Source organism: Merops nubicus, unplaced genomic scaffold (genome assembly GCF_000691845.1).
Source record: "Merops nubicus isolate BGI_N331 unplaced genomic scaffold, ASM69184v1 scaffold4098, whole genome shotgun sequence".
Classification (NCBI taxonomy): domain Eukaryota; kingdom Metazoa; phylum Chordata; class Aves; order Coraciiformes; family Meropidae; genus Merops; species Merops nubicus.
The window spans coordinates 21,167-36,196 of NW_008627588.1; positions in this window are offsets into that span (position 1 = coordinate 21,167).

Sequence of the window (15,030 nt, forward strand, 5' to 3'; positions counted from 1 at the left end):
TGGTTGCATTTTTGAGTATCTGTGAGAGATGTGACACAGTTTGATAGTGAAGTTAAGACTTGGTAATGCTTCTGAGGGCCACAGATGTTACAGGAAAGGGTCCAGAAAAAGCCTGACTCTCACTCAGGTGGAGTCTGGGTTTTCTTCGGGGTTTTCTTCAAGGAATCAGAGGAGAAAATGCCCTTGGAGTAGCAGTGTTGAATCAGCAGAGTGTGGGCTTCACTGCTTCAGAGGAGACCTCTTATCTATCTTATCTCCTGCTTGATGAAGCAAAGGTGGGGAATCTTCAGTCCTTTTACTTATGGACACATCTTTTCATCCCCTAAAAGGTGAATAAAGGAAGTCTTTTCTGTATCCCTCATTGTTACTATGGATTATGACATGTGTGTGACACTGTGTTCTTTGTTTCTCCTTCTGGTAACCAGCCCTTTATCAAATGCCAGCTCTTCCCTTCTTAGCCCTCAAGCAACAGCACAAGGCACGAAAATAATGTGTATTTAAGCTTAAATTTGAGCTTATTTTAGCTTCCTTAATTTACTGTCTCTGCCAGCCAGTTACACACAGTTTTATTTTAAATGCTTTGAGTGCACTGGGTATGCACTTTGCAAAGTATCATCTTGTGCTAGATGTTAATACCTTGTGCTTCAACTCCCTATATGATCACCTACTGAATCCATACTGTTCTGGAGCACAAGAACAGCTCCTTGTGCTTGTTCACCTCATGCCATTGCTGTAAACTTCTGTGACTCTTCAGGGATTTCTATTAAAAACCCAGTTAAAAAAAAAAAGGGAGGTGGGGGGGCATCCAACCCAGACAAACCCCCTCATATATCATTCTGTCTCTTGGCTTTCTTTTCTGTCCTCTGGGGTTTTTTTTAATGTCTGTCTCCTAAGACAGGTTATAGACTGTTGGAGGAAGAGACTGCCTGATAAATACATACAGTTCACTGCCCGTTGGGTCGTGTAACCATTTAGCACTACTGTAAAACAAATAATGCAAATAATTCTGTTCTGCTGCTGAGTCCCCTGTTAATTTGTAGGTAAGCACTTATCTCTTCCTTTTTGTGCTTTTGTTTCTCCTGTAGGTGTGTGTGAAGGTTGCATACAGATGAAATAGGAGACTGATTTACTGGCAGTGTAGGAAAATCAGTGAAACCAGCTACTCTGGCTGTGTGAGAACCATTTGCATACTAAACTGAACAAAAAGGAGAGGGGCTCTTATATTTCAGTCACAGCAGCCTAACAAATTGTCCATAGCTATATAAGTTATTAAAAATAATTTGTGCTCAAGTTTTTTTTCAAAGAGTTTATTGTATTCCTTTTAAAGATTGTTTGTTTGCTGGTGCTTTGATCCAAAAAGGAGGGTCTATGTTTTCACTGTATCATGAACTAATTTGACATTGTGCCTTTTTTAACCTACTTGGATATTATTCCTGTGTGATGTTTCATTCTACAGATAATATTTGAGGTGAGAGGTGGTGTTAAAATTGTGAACAAGAGCAGCATTGAAGAAACCCCATTCATCCCTTTAATTAACATTTAGCTGCCTGTGTTCTCTCCATATGCAATCAAGGCAACATTTAAGAAAACACTGTGTTCAAATATGCCATTTCATAGAGGAGAGACAAAGAGAGTTTGCCAGGGCAAAGGGCAAGGTCATCAATTTATATTCCCTGAATGTGACATATATTGCATAAAGAGGATTTGATCAAACCTTTCTAATGTACTTTGTTGAAGAGGTTGAAAGGAATGCTGCTATAATTGTCTGCGCTGCACTGGCATAAGAAGGACAGATGGCTCCTAGAGAACTCTTCACAGGTTTTCCCTTCAGATGATGGCAAGTGTGTGATAAGTGACATCCTGGGTTTGGATGGGGTTGCCTTGATGTCAGGAAGACAAATGGACATCCAGCCAGCTACAGAATTTCCCCTAACCCAGATGTAGAACTAGGTGATACTGTGACTATGGTGGTTTGTGTTCGTTGCCTTGTATATCCCCATTAACTGGGCAGTTAACTCTTCAGGCAGGCCCAGCAATGGAACAAGATTTTATCTTTATATTAATAAGTCTTATTTCTCTAAGTTTTCCATGCTTCTTTATGTCAGCAAATGCAGATGCATGTGTCCTGGTCACCTGAGACTCTGCAGTATTTTGCTGTGCCTGAAAACCTCTCCCCGCTGAACACCCTGTTGAATTATTCCGTCGGGCATCAGATTTTGTTCAACAGTTTATTTTTATCTGTCCTCTTTGTCCAAAAGAATAAATATCATGTTGGAGGAAAATGTGATACGTTTTGCTAGCAGATCTGTAATAGTGAAGTGCATAATTTGGCAGGAGCTTGGGGCTATTCTCCCAGCTGCAGGACATGTTACATCCCTCAGCCACCAGCGGTACATCTTGATTCATTAGAAAGCAGCAAATGGGGAGGCTTTGTGTTCTCTGTAGGCTGGAAATGTTCCCTCAGAAAGGGAGCAGTGTCCATGACAGTGTCTTAGCTGCCTGTGTGAGGAGCTGATGCCCTGCTCTGAGGCAACAGATCAGCAGAAAGCATCTCATTGCTAACAGATAACACACCTCAAATCATATTCAGGCTGACCGAGCGGTCTTGGAGGTTGGAGCTGCAGGTGTGTCCACCAAGGCTTCTGTTGGGGAGGTGTTTATTGCTAGATTCCTCTCCTGGGTTACCCAGAAGATAACTTATGTGGAAAGAGAGGTTTTGTGCCACTTTGGCCTTTCAGCCTCCTTTTTGAACACACTGTGCTTCTGTAGCTCTGTCTGCACATTATTAGGGGAGATTTCTGTTGGATCCATCGTTCTTCAAAGAATTAAGTTGTGTAGTGTAATTAATGTCATTTTAATTCCTAAAATTCCCCTAGCCTGTAGGTCATAGAACAACAGAGAGATTCTGTGGCCTCTTGGTTGTATTAGGAGTCTGGGTAGAGGCAAAGAATAGATTCTTTTGATGAAAATAAGTTTATACAGGGATGGCTGAGACTGTATTGCAGCAAACATAAAAACTGCCATACTGGGACTGAGCAAAGGTCATCTGTCCAAATATTCTTTGTCCATCAGTGGCTGAATGCAGGTGTTTAAGGAACAAGGAATTCATCCATGACATTTTCCCCTGAAGCTCTAACACACTCTAGCTCTGTATTTCCTGAGCTAGTTGTAATTTCTGCATGTCTAATAAATTTCAACAGGTTTATCTTCTGTGAACTTGCCCAAAGTTTTGCTTTTGGGATAATGAACAGGCTGGAACTGGTTGGGTGAAGGCTTGTTTGTGTAACCTGTCCTTCCTCTGCTTTTTCTTTTTATTGCTTGGAATGTATTGCTTCTGATAGTTTCCACTGTGTGTCTTGATTTTGCAAACAACTGTGCAAAGCAGCATCTTTCAGTAGTCCAAAAGCATGGAATTTAATTTACATCCTAAAATAAATGTCACAAGATGCCTCTGTGTGCTTACAGAAATGCCTGTGTGCACTGTTTGACCCATTTATCTCACAAGGTTAAAAATGTGGGGGATTTCTTTTGTTTTTTTCATGTAGCTATCAATAGGAGAGGGGAATACAAATGTAACAAAGACTAACTGAACAGGCTCTTTGAATCTCACTTCACAACAAACATCAAAGAAAAAAGCACTGCCACCTGCTAACGTGGTATGAAAGGTTAGCAAGCATGCCTTGTTCTCTGCTAAATGATTTTGCTCTTTTAAATCCAAGTTAAGGAGTTCAGAGATGCTGTTATTTCAATAGGTTGATCCTCTTTTAAATTGCATTACTTCTGACAGCCTTCTTACTGTTGTTGGGGTGGGAGATGCCTTTCAGTGGCATGCTCATTTAGTCTTTCTGGGACACTAAGCAAGCTGGGTAATAGCTTTGGGTTTTTTTCATCTGGCAGTCACTAAAAAATAAGAAATAATTAAGCAAAGTGATTATTAGCAATCACTGATGATTGTTTCAGTGTAGGCTCACTGCTCTGAGCATTTGTGTGCTGACAGGACTTGCATAAATATCTTGTGTAGAGGAGGAGGAAGAAGATTATTTATATGAAATATCTCATGCCAAGGTAAACCTTTAGTCTGCACATTCGTTGATTCAAATACAGCTGCTTTTATTGATATATTTCCCTTGTATCATTGTATTGTCAGCTCAATTTTCATAACATTATGCTGGAGCTGGAAAGCCTGAGTGTGCCAGCAGATGCAGGATACAGTACTCACTGAGGGAGGAAGCTTTGCAGTTGTTGGCTGGTGTTGATTGACTCTGAGTTGTGTTAAAAACTTGCATGTAATTCTGAGACACTTGCAAGTTAGAGTGTTGCTGATAGGCAGTGCCAGGAAATAGAGGGAAAAAAAAAAACCCTAGCATGATATTAGCACAGTAATTTGATGCAGAAGAGTAGGTGAGTAGCATATGTGCAGCCAGGTGAAGAACTGGGATGAGACAAGCCTGAGCATCACAGGAGAGCTGTGGCTTCAAGGGACCAAGGTTCACCATAGGCAGAGTCTGAAGCTGGGCAAGACTAACTCTCCCACTTGTTGCTGACCCTCTCGTGTGTCTGAGTGCACAGGCTACAGGTACTCTGTATTCTGCTTTGTGGTGTCTGCAGGCAGGGGCCCAGGACAGCTGAGGAGTTGTTCAGCTTGTACAGGTCAAACACAAATGCACCCTGCATATGAAACACTTTAATTTCCCTTTCATTCCTCTGAGCAAGGCAAGGCTGCATCCGTTTCCCTATCCATATTTTGAGTGTCTGTGTGAGATGGGATGGGTTTGCAAAGCAGGCTGTGATCAGGATAAGCTGCTTTCTCTCTTCCTGCCCCTGAAGTCCAGGTGGGGAAATCTCTAATGCAAACAGGAGCTGAGAGACAGCAGCTTCTCCTAAGAATGTTGAGATAAGCTGGTAAACTAAATAATCTTGAACTTCTTTCTGTGACCACACTTGACAGCACAGAAAATGAAGTTTGCCTGGATGCATACAAAGAAAATACATCTGTTTGCAAATCTCCAACTTGATACATGAAAGGGTATGGCAAGTAAACCCCTTCGTTTATGTTGTTATTCAAGATGCATTAACAGGATAATAAAAGGATTAAGCAGTGTTTATGTTGTGTCTGTAAAGCTTTCTTCCTTAGCCCTGTGTAATTTTAAGGCAGCAGCACACTAAGTGGAATCCTGCTCTGACCTTAGGTGCCTTGCTGCTCAGCTCAGTGGTTTCCTGTAGAAACAGCAAGTGACACTGCCTCGCTTGAATTTCCTTCAATCAATAGGTGTGGCACAGTACAAATTAGACAGTAGAAAAGTACTGAAGAGGAGCTTATCTATTGATACGGGTGGCTAGAGAAACAGGGTTTTATCTCAGAGCTTTCAAAGTATTCTTTACGAGTGAAATGGGACCCCATGGAATGAATTGTGTGTTTTGTTACCTTTTCAGATGCAGACATTCTTTCCAGCTGATTCTCACAGTGTAGAATTTCTTTGTATAAAAGTTTGTAGAGTAAGTGACTGTTACTGTACATCTAAAATGTAGCTATATAAAAATATTCATGTATTTCTGTACCTCTCAGAGCAAACCCTTAGAGGTTAGGCACTGTGCGGGTGCAAGTCTACAGCAGCAAAACTGTTAATTTGCCTGACTAGAAATATTAACCATACTCTATCAAATAACTGCCAGGAACAATTCCCCACCATTCCCTGTGACTTCATTTTAATTGATTTTTTTTAAACTTCCAGCTTCTGAGATTTCGTTTACCCTGACAGAATGTTTATTAAACGCGTAAAAAGAAAATTGTTTTGTAAATTGTTTCTGAGAGTGTTTTTTATCTTCCATAAATTGGTGGCTCGTTTAACATTTTCCATCTACCTTTGTTTTCCACCCCTGTGCTTTGCCTCATTTGTTTCCTTATTGGATTTGGTGATTAAATACTGATCAGCTGCTGGTCTGATCAGCTGCAGGGGTTGCTTTCCTTAAAACATTGTTCCTCTACACCCTGAGGACAGGGTTACAGCCACAGTTCTGAACAGAGAGGGGGTGGGTAGTGGCACCATTTGATCTGTTTTCCAGCTGATGGTGAGCTCGACAATGGGTGTTTGTGAAAACTGATCCTTGAACCAGACCTCTGTGTTACAGCAGAAGCAAAATCTCAGCCTTGCAGAGCTGTGGTTTGTGTTCAGGCCTCTGATGCTAAACAGAATATTGATAGTGCTTTTATAAGGATTTTTTTGTCTTTATTTCTGTAAGGTACTATGTATTCAATCATAATACTCTACAGTCTGTTACATTGCCATGAAGATTCATGAAGGAACGTGGAATTTACCTTGAAATCTAAATTATTATTTTCTCTTTGAAAAGCAGAGATAACTTGTGCAAGTGTAATACTACTGTCAAGAGCTGCCTCTGAATGATTGGAACAAATCAGCAAAGGAAATCTCTCAGGATTTGGGCTGCCTTCATTTGGAGTAGCAGTCTGTTTGCTGAGGAATACCATAATATTTTATTTCTGCTTGAAACAATTCTGATTAGCCACATCCTATGAAATCACTGGGAGCTTAACAGGAACGAGAGGCATCTTAAAAACTGATCTTGTATACAGTCCCAGTTGTGGGAACTGTGCTGAATTCATAACTTTTAGTAGATTAGCACAGTTGGTGACAGGTAAACTTCAGCACTCCATGAGACAAATTCAACCCTGTTCTAAATCCAGTAGAATCAGGATGATTTCAGTGGTGGAAGAGTGGAACATCACTACAGTGAAAGGTGCATTGTCATTTGTTTGCTCGTAGCTATATATGAATTGTGCTTCCTGACTCCAGTGAGAGTCCCAGATAGGAATTCCAGGGCTGAATTTGTCTTTTACTTGCTTACCTCTGTTTCTGAAGTACATTCAAAATGAACTGAACAGTTAATGCTGTAAAGTGTTAGTTCTTCCACAGGCAATTTAAGTTTGTTGGCTTGGGGGCAGTAATGCTGATCTGATAACAGTAAGTTCTGCTGTCAGGATTTGAAGCATACTTCTTGATAAGCTGAGACTTTTTGCAGGTATTTACAGCATGTGAGATAATGAATATGTAGTTCAGGAATACAGTTGTCATTTTAAGTACACTTCAGAAGATTTCTGTATGTTCTGCAAAGTCACAGTAGATAAAGAATTTTCAAAGTACCTAATTTGATTTAAATGGGAATTTTACTTCTAAGGCACTTATTCTCTATTTTTTTTTTTTTTTTTCAATTTTACTCCTAAGGCACTTATTCTCTATTTTATTTTTTTTTAATGCTTCTAGCCACCTCTCTCTGTCCTTAGTGAACCAAGTAGGTACAAAAAATCCAGTTGATGGGAGTTGGGTATCTAAGCCACTTGATCCTTGATAACCTAAGGAGCTAGATGTGGCCCTGAGTATCATTCCTCTTTATTGGAAAGGGCTTGGATCTGTGGCAGGTGTTCAGAGGCATGCAGAACAGAGGGATATTGGGCAACCCAACGTTATTTGGCAGCTACAAACTTGCTCCCACTGATGATGAGATTTTTTTCCAACACAACTTCAGATCCAGCAAGCTCAGTTCCACTCTGATAGCACTGTAGCCACTTGAGCAGTTCCAGCTCTACCTTTTGATCGTCTCTGCTAATTATAGTCTTATCTTTTGTTTTTTTCTTCAGCCTTTGCTCACGCTGTGATGTTTAGAAAAGGCACAAATGCTGGGTAATTAGCCCATATTTGTCTGAAGACCTGTGCATGCCTGTATGCTGCATAATGCTACCCAGGATGCAGCCAAATACAACCCCCCTGTCCCCAGCTCTGTACCTGTCTTGCAGAATGGGTGCATCTGCATGACCTGAGTGGGTTAAATCAGCTGGGCTCAGCTTGCCTAGTGTCCTGCCTGGCTCTTCATTCTGCCCCAGGTATCCAAGTGGACATAAACTAGGACTGAAAACTTCCTAACTTCAACTTTACAGATGGACTTGGTGATCTTAAAGGTCTTTCCCAGCTTAAATGTTTCTGTGATAACAGAGGTCTTCTATATACTGTGGGGAGAAGCATTTACACCACCTAAGTTCAGTGCTCAAGCTACTTTTCTGATGGATTTAAGTACAAACCCATCCTAATCTATAAGTTTAATTTACATATCTTAACATTCAGAGGTCAACTATCCTTCCCCACCCACACACTGTGTTAGATAGAGTAAATTCTACCATAATATAAATTGATAATAATTTATCTTGCACATCTATTATTAGATCAGTAGGAATAGACTCAAATTAATTTGCATTTGTTCTATAATTTGAGCAGCTTGTCAGATTTTTCTGCGTCCTTGACTTCTCAGCAAGAAGTTATTTCCTAAAACTTATTTCCCTCTTTTTGTTGGACTGGGGAAAAAAAATATTAGGCATGGTAACCACAACAAACAGGTTTGTAGAGCGACTGGTAAGACTTGTGTTGAAGGAGGTTTCTGTCATTAGCTGTCAAGGCTGCAGAAGATGAGCAGTTAACCGAGTAAGTAACGTGTAACATTATCATTGAGGGAACATTTCTTACCATTAAGCCTTCAAACTCTTATTCAGCTGTCAACACATGGGCACTTTCTGGAGCCAAATTCTCTCATGCTGTGCACTGCCTGCAGCTCGCCTGAAGCTCAACTTTGACTAAAAGTGTTGATTTCGCTTCTTTTAGCCTTGTTCTCATTTAGTGTTAAAACCTGCTTAGAGTCTGCCTTTTATTCTGTAAAGTACACATGCATGTGTCATCCCTCGCACACTTCTGATGGGAAGTTAAGGAGCTCAAAAGAGATGCTAGTAATCTTAATGAATAATTGATTAGAAAGGAGCCTGGCAGTGTTAATTGTGAGGTGCAGCTGAGCGAATGCCAAAACAAAACCTCTTCTAAATGTTTCCGAAAACCTTGTAAAGTCTTTAGCATTGAGCAACAGGGTCAGTGCACTGAAGTGGAACTGAAAGGAGGTTCTTGAATGTAATGGGTTTTGACTTCCCTTTGTCATGTGCCTCAGTGCATCATTGATTGAGCACTCATTTGTTAAATCAGCTGTATTTTTTGCCATTTGTCAGGGCATAGACACTGACTGCAGCCTTTTTCCCTTTAAACACGTTTCTTTGCCTTAATAAGTCACAGGCATAAATGAGTTTTTTATCTAAGGTGATCAATTTTTCAAGCAGAGAGAGGCATGTGAAGATGGTCACGAGGAAACACGTTGTAAGCTTTTATTTTCCTAACTATTAGAGGAAAAAGGAAAGATCAGGGATGCATTTTAGCTGAAACATCGATAATTCATGCCTTTAAATTCAGCTCCTAGCAAAATGCTCAGAAATGATTTTATTTGGAAAGCTCCAAGTGGTGTGCATTGAAAGAGTAGCTCAGGGTAACTGGTGTTCAGTCAGCTCTTTAGGAAATGAGCCAAGGAAACCTGAGGGTTAAGGCACGAGCACCATACTGTACGTTTGCAGCAAGGAGAGGTGCTCTCTGATTAGTGGAAAGGCTAATTACCTGGCGTATGCAGGAGCCCTGTAGCTGCTGTGCATACCTGATTAGAGTTCTGACAGCAGGGCAGAAGAAAGAAGACCTTGAGAATGTGCCAAAAATATCCCTTTATGTAAGCAGATGCTATTACCTTCGGAAGAGAATAGTCACTTATCCAGGATGGTTATTGCTGCTAGTGATAAGTATTCTAGGGATGGGCCATCAACTTCTAAGAAATGTACATGCACAGTATTTGATACAGCAATTACTTGTCCAATCTGGAAATTCTCATCTTGATGCTCTGAGCTTTCTGCATAAATGGACCACATCAGATTTATTTGCCAATTGTCATTGCAGCTCAGGGTCTGAGCAAGTAGTCAGAAGTTGTGAGGGACTGAAGACAAGCTCATGTTTGGAGTTTTTTCAGTATTCATGCTGGTAATGAGGCTGGAATGTGTTTCTTGGTCTCATCATTAAGAGTTCTTCAAAAAACAGATCTATGACAAAAAGGGACCCTTGGTGTCCTGTGGGGTGTAGGCTTACATGCTAGGTACACTTGGAAATAGACCAAATCCTCTTTTTAGGGTTATACTTTAATCTTTCTGGACAAGATATTGAGGAAAAAAAAAAAGAAAGGAGAAACAGAAAGGAAAGAGCCTCAAGAAGACTGGGGAAGAGAAAAGCCAGTCATGTTGACAGAAGAGTTGAAGGCTTCTCAGCAGCACAGAGTTCAGCACTGTAACTGCCTAGGTGTGATCAGAGTGAAGCAGGATGGAGAACCAATCCTCAGCAGTGACACCACCTCTTCCTGCAACAGACCCTTCTGCAGGGTGCAGAGTGCCTGCTTTCCTGGGAGGAGCTGGGAGTGCTCCTGCAGGCTCAGCTCCACCAGGAGCAGCAATGTCAGTTTTTGCCAGAAAAACGACAGTGTTGTGGTGGATAAGAAATTTCACTGTGACCCTGACCTGATAAATATTGCTGGTAAGTCCACTGCAGTGACACCTGCTAAGGTTAGAGGCTAACAGAGGTTGCTGCCCCCCCAGCAAAGCCCTTTGCTCCCAGACCAACTCCACAGGTAGCCTACCACTGAAGCTGCTGTTGCCACTTCTGATGCTGTCAGGCACTTGGGGACAGTTCCCTTTCTTCTCTCTCCAGCTCCCTAGGCTCTATCAAAAGTGGGAATCTGAAACCAAACAAAGCTTCAGTCCTCAGCCTTGCTCAGCCTTTACATGTACATTTTCCTGTTTCGAGTTCCTTTAAACTGCAGCCATCAGAAAGAATAAACCAGTGCATCACCTAGTAGGGTACTGAAGTGATCATCCAAGCAATTTTCCTCTCCCTGAAGCCAGACAGCCAAAGCTTTTTATTACTGACTGACTGAACTTCCTCTCTCTGTCTAGGTTGCAAGGCCACCTGATTGTCATGATTTGTGATGTTAGAGGCTTTTGATAGAAGGCAAACCAGAAATGTTAATTTAAATTAATATTTACATTTTAAAAACTCTTGTGTAAGATAGATTGAAAATAACTCAGCAGTTTTATATCTTTTTTTTCTTTTTGTGGAAAGCTCTAGTAGGCTTCTGGAAACTGATCCTGGAACTCTAGTTCATGCACCTTCTCTTCTTAAACAATGTGGTTAAAAAAGCCTTTTAAAGTCTTTAGCTAGCTTGCAACTCATTTACAACACCACCATTGGGAATGATCACAGCAAGTTATTGTTACTTTTAGCCTGCAGGATGGTTGTGTATGAACTAGGGTGATGTCTTCTGTGTCTGGTCCAGAAAGGAGAGGGATGGTGGTGCTGTTGCCTTTTACTAACAGGGCTAATACTGAGTTGGATGATGGGTTGTTTTTTTGTAATTTTAAAAATGATTATACCTGGTAGATCACTGTGGTGTGTAGCACTAATTATTAGGTTGCATATCTTGATTTCTGTTAGAGCAATGGGGTAAACAGTGCACCTGAGAAGTACTTTGAAAAACAGGTCAGTTGTTAATCTCAGAATGGGTTAAATCTTATTGCTCTCTCTGCAATTCCCATGTCCAGAGAAGAACTAGCAGGTGAGGGATTTATTCTACAACTTCTGTAGAGAAGTCCTGTCTGCCACCCACCAGGAGAAACGATTTATGAAAAGTGTTAGGCACACAAAATACACCTTAGCAAATCCTAGAAATCCTCAGTAAAAGTTAAAAGCCTTAGGGATGTATTTTGGCCCTTCAGCTAATGAGGATCTGTGAATTTGTGGTATGTCATTTAACTGAGTAATTGCAAGGGATTTCACTTCTAAAAGGAATGTATCCTACTTGTAGAATGAGGATTATTCTGGATACAGAGGACTGGGGCTTTTAGAAATAAAGAAATGGTCTAACCCTGTCCTGTGAACTTCCAGCCTCACAGTGTTTTTTTGGGAAGAGCTGGGGCAAAGCTGAGCAGGAGTCAGCCAGGAGCTACCTAGGGAGCTGGCATCCCTGGGGACAGAGCAGATTGAAGACTCTTGCCTGGAAAAGGGGAAGGTAAAAATCTTGGATAACATCTTTTAGTTGTCCTTTGTTTTACCTCCTGTAAAGTGGGAAACACCTTCCAAGTTAATCCAGGCTTGCCATTTGAGCTCCTGGGAACTCAGATGAAAAAAAAGCCTTTCTTCTGAGGGAAATGCTGTCTCTTCATTTGGTTTCAGTGTCACACGCTGGCTCCCTTCCCTGCCTAGGCAGTCTCTGCTAGACTAGGGCTGTTTTGTTTTCAGAAACAATTTTCCCCCCTCTGGAAATATTCTGTTATGCTACTGAATCAAAGATCCACATTTCAGGGCAGATGATTTAAATGCAAAACCGGTATTCCTATCAGACAGGGGAAAAGCAGGCTCCTGATGGCACATTTGAGCAGCGTAACCTGTACAGGAAATTGAAGTGCAAAGCCAAGTTTTATTTGCTGCCCTCCCCCCCTCTTTTTTTTTTCCTTTTCCCTTGTTTTTTTTTAAGCAGTTAGTTCTTTACTCACCCTCTCGGCGCAGTGGGCGCGGGCTCTCGCTGCGCTCGGTGGTGCGGGCAGCCCCAGAGCCCTCCTGGGCCACCCTCCCGTCTCCTCCCGAGGGCAGATGGCAGATGTGAGCCAGGCAGCACCAACTTAGGAAGTGAGTTCCAGGGAGGTGAGTTTTCCTTGGCCCTGCCAGCTCAGAATCAGCGTAGGCAGAGCTCTTTTGATGTGACAGCACTGGAGACTCAGCCGCTTTCCCGCACGCTTCAAAGCGGTTGTCAGGTTCTTCAGCAGGGGGAAGGAGAGATTTAGGATGCTGTGCTGAGGGACAGGCTGCTATCAGCAGTACCTTGGCCGGTAAGTCAGCTGTGGCTTGAGCACGAGCATGCAGTGGAACAAATTCTTTTGTCTTGAATGTGAGATCTACATCTGCATCTAGCACATAACAGAAAAAAACTAACATCTTTGAAGCAGATGGTTAAAAAAAAAATGACAAGATATTCTGAGACTCATATAGCATTGAAAACACTAACAGGGGTTCTTGTTATCCTGTGAACAAACCCCTGCACTTATGTTGTTGTTGCAGATGTGCATATTGAGCACGTGGAAATGTGCATTAAGCAGGTTGCTCCGTGGGGATATCCAAAATAACCCAGAAGTTTCAGGCTCTCAACCCTGTGTTTGGGCAGCAGGCTAGGAGAGAGGTGGCTGAGCACTTGCAAACCCACAACAGCATGTCAGTGGGAGAAAAGAAGCAGTCTTTACTGATTGTATAGAATTGATTGAATCAAATAATTGACTGAATAATAATTGTGGCTGAATAATAATCAGTCTAGCCATGAGGAAATATATTTGGAGTTAGAATTGAGCCACAGCTTCTCTGCTATAAAATAATTTGGTGACTCTTCAAACAGAATAAAGATTTTCTTAATAAGTAAATTATTTAAATTTTGGCAGTTAAGCAGACTTACATTTGTCTGGTTTGGGATTTTTAACAGGAGTGTGCTATAGCATGTACTTGTAATTTTTAGACTCAGGTATTTTATTATCTGCCAGAGAAAGGTGGTTTATGGTCCTTTTTCCCAGTCATTAATAACATGCTCAACCCCTGAACGTTCAGCGATTTATGCACAGTTCAGCTCAGCTGAATACTAGAATATCCCCTTCTAACCATTGAAAACAGTTATCACAAGATAACATGAGGGCAGAACACAGAGTAGGCTGTTTAAATCCTGTTATTGATTGCTGCTTTGCAAAGAATTTCCTCGGTTGTGTTTGAAACCTGTGCTTTTATTTGCTTCTGGCTTCTAGAAAAGATGGCCTGGGCACATCATTTGGATTGAGGTGAATTGAATTTAAATTGAATTTGGATGCCCAGTTGAAAATATGTGCTTATACCATTTAATTTCTTACACAAATTATTTAGTTGCATGCTTTCAGACAAGGCTGCATCTTCAGATCTAAATTCCAATGTGCAAGATATTTACTGGTCCACTACAGAAGTTACTATGGAAGTTGAAGTTTTTTATTAATAAATTTAATTACAGGGCTTACTCTGGAACTTATGCAGATGTAGAAAGCAGGAAAGATTTGGGCTGACAACTGGGTTTTCAATCAGTTCACTTTGTGTGTGTCCTGTGGACATTTTGTAGTCTGGCAGCCACCCTCCCCAGGGGGTGGGTTGGTGGAATACCAGCTGGTGTGTTCTGTTTGTAAAACGTGTGATAATCACCCCTCCAAGACTACACTCCTGATGTCTGGAGAAATGTGCTTGGGACCACTGAACAGAAAGGACAGATAGAACCACCACCTCTTTTTTTAAACATTATCTGCCTCATTTATTAGGCTCTGCATATTCTTAAAGAATCCTGTTGCTTTCATTGACTGTGTGTATATTTACAGAAAGGATAGATAGAAGAACCACCTCTTTTTTTAATATTATCTATCTCATTTATTAGGCTCTGCATATTCTTAAAGAATCCTGTTGCTTTCATTGACTGTGTGTATATTTATACACATTAAGTTGTTTCTTCAAGAACAGTTTTGAGACTGAACTTGGAAAACAAAGCCTTTTTTTTTTTTCCTTAGGAAAACAACCCTTTTTTTCTATTTTCTCTCCTCCCTCTGTTTAAACTGTGGTATTTGACTCCACTTGAGTAGGTATCCTTTTTCTTAAAATAGAAACAACCTCCCCTCCCTATGCTCAGATTCAACATTATTGTTGAATTCCCAGGCCTGGGAGAATACTGGTTGCATTCCAAGTAAATAATTTTCCTTCTGTATGATGGAAGAAACTCTCAATTAGTACAAAAAGGGTTAATCACCTTACCCCTTTTTTTAATACCTCTTTGTTTTCTCTGTGGTGTTTGCAAAAGAAGACACCATCAAATGGCAAACCTATGTTTTTGTTCCTTTTCAAAAATCCCTGACAAGCCCATGACACAGGCTACTGCTGTAGCTGTACATTTCTATTCATTATTGATGACTTGGGGCCAGGCAGGCAGCAGAGAACACAAGCAATATGGATTTCCATACTGGGGGCTGGGTTTGGGGGGGGCTGCCTACGCCTGCGTGCACACACACGTGTGCAT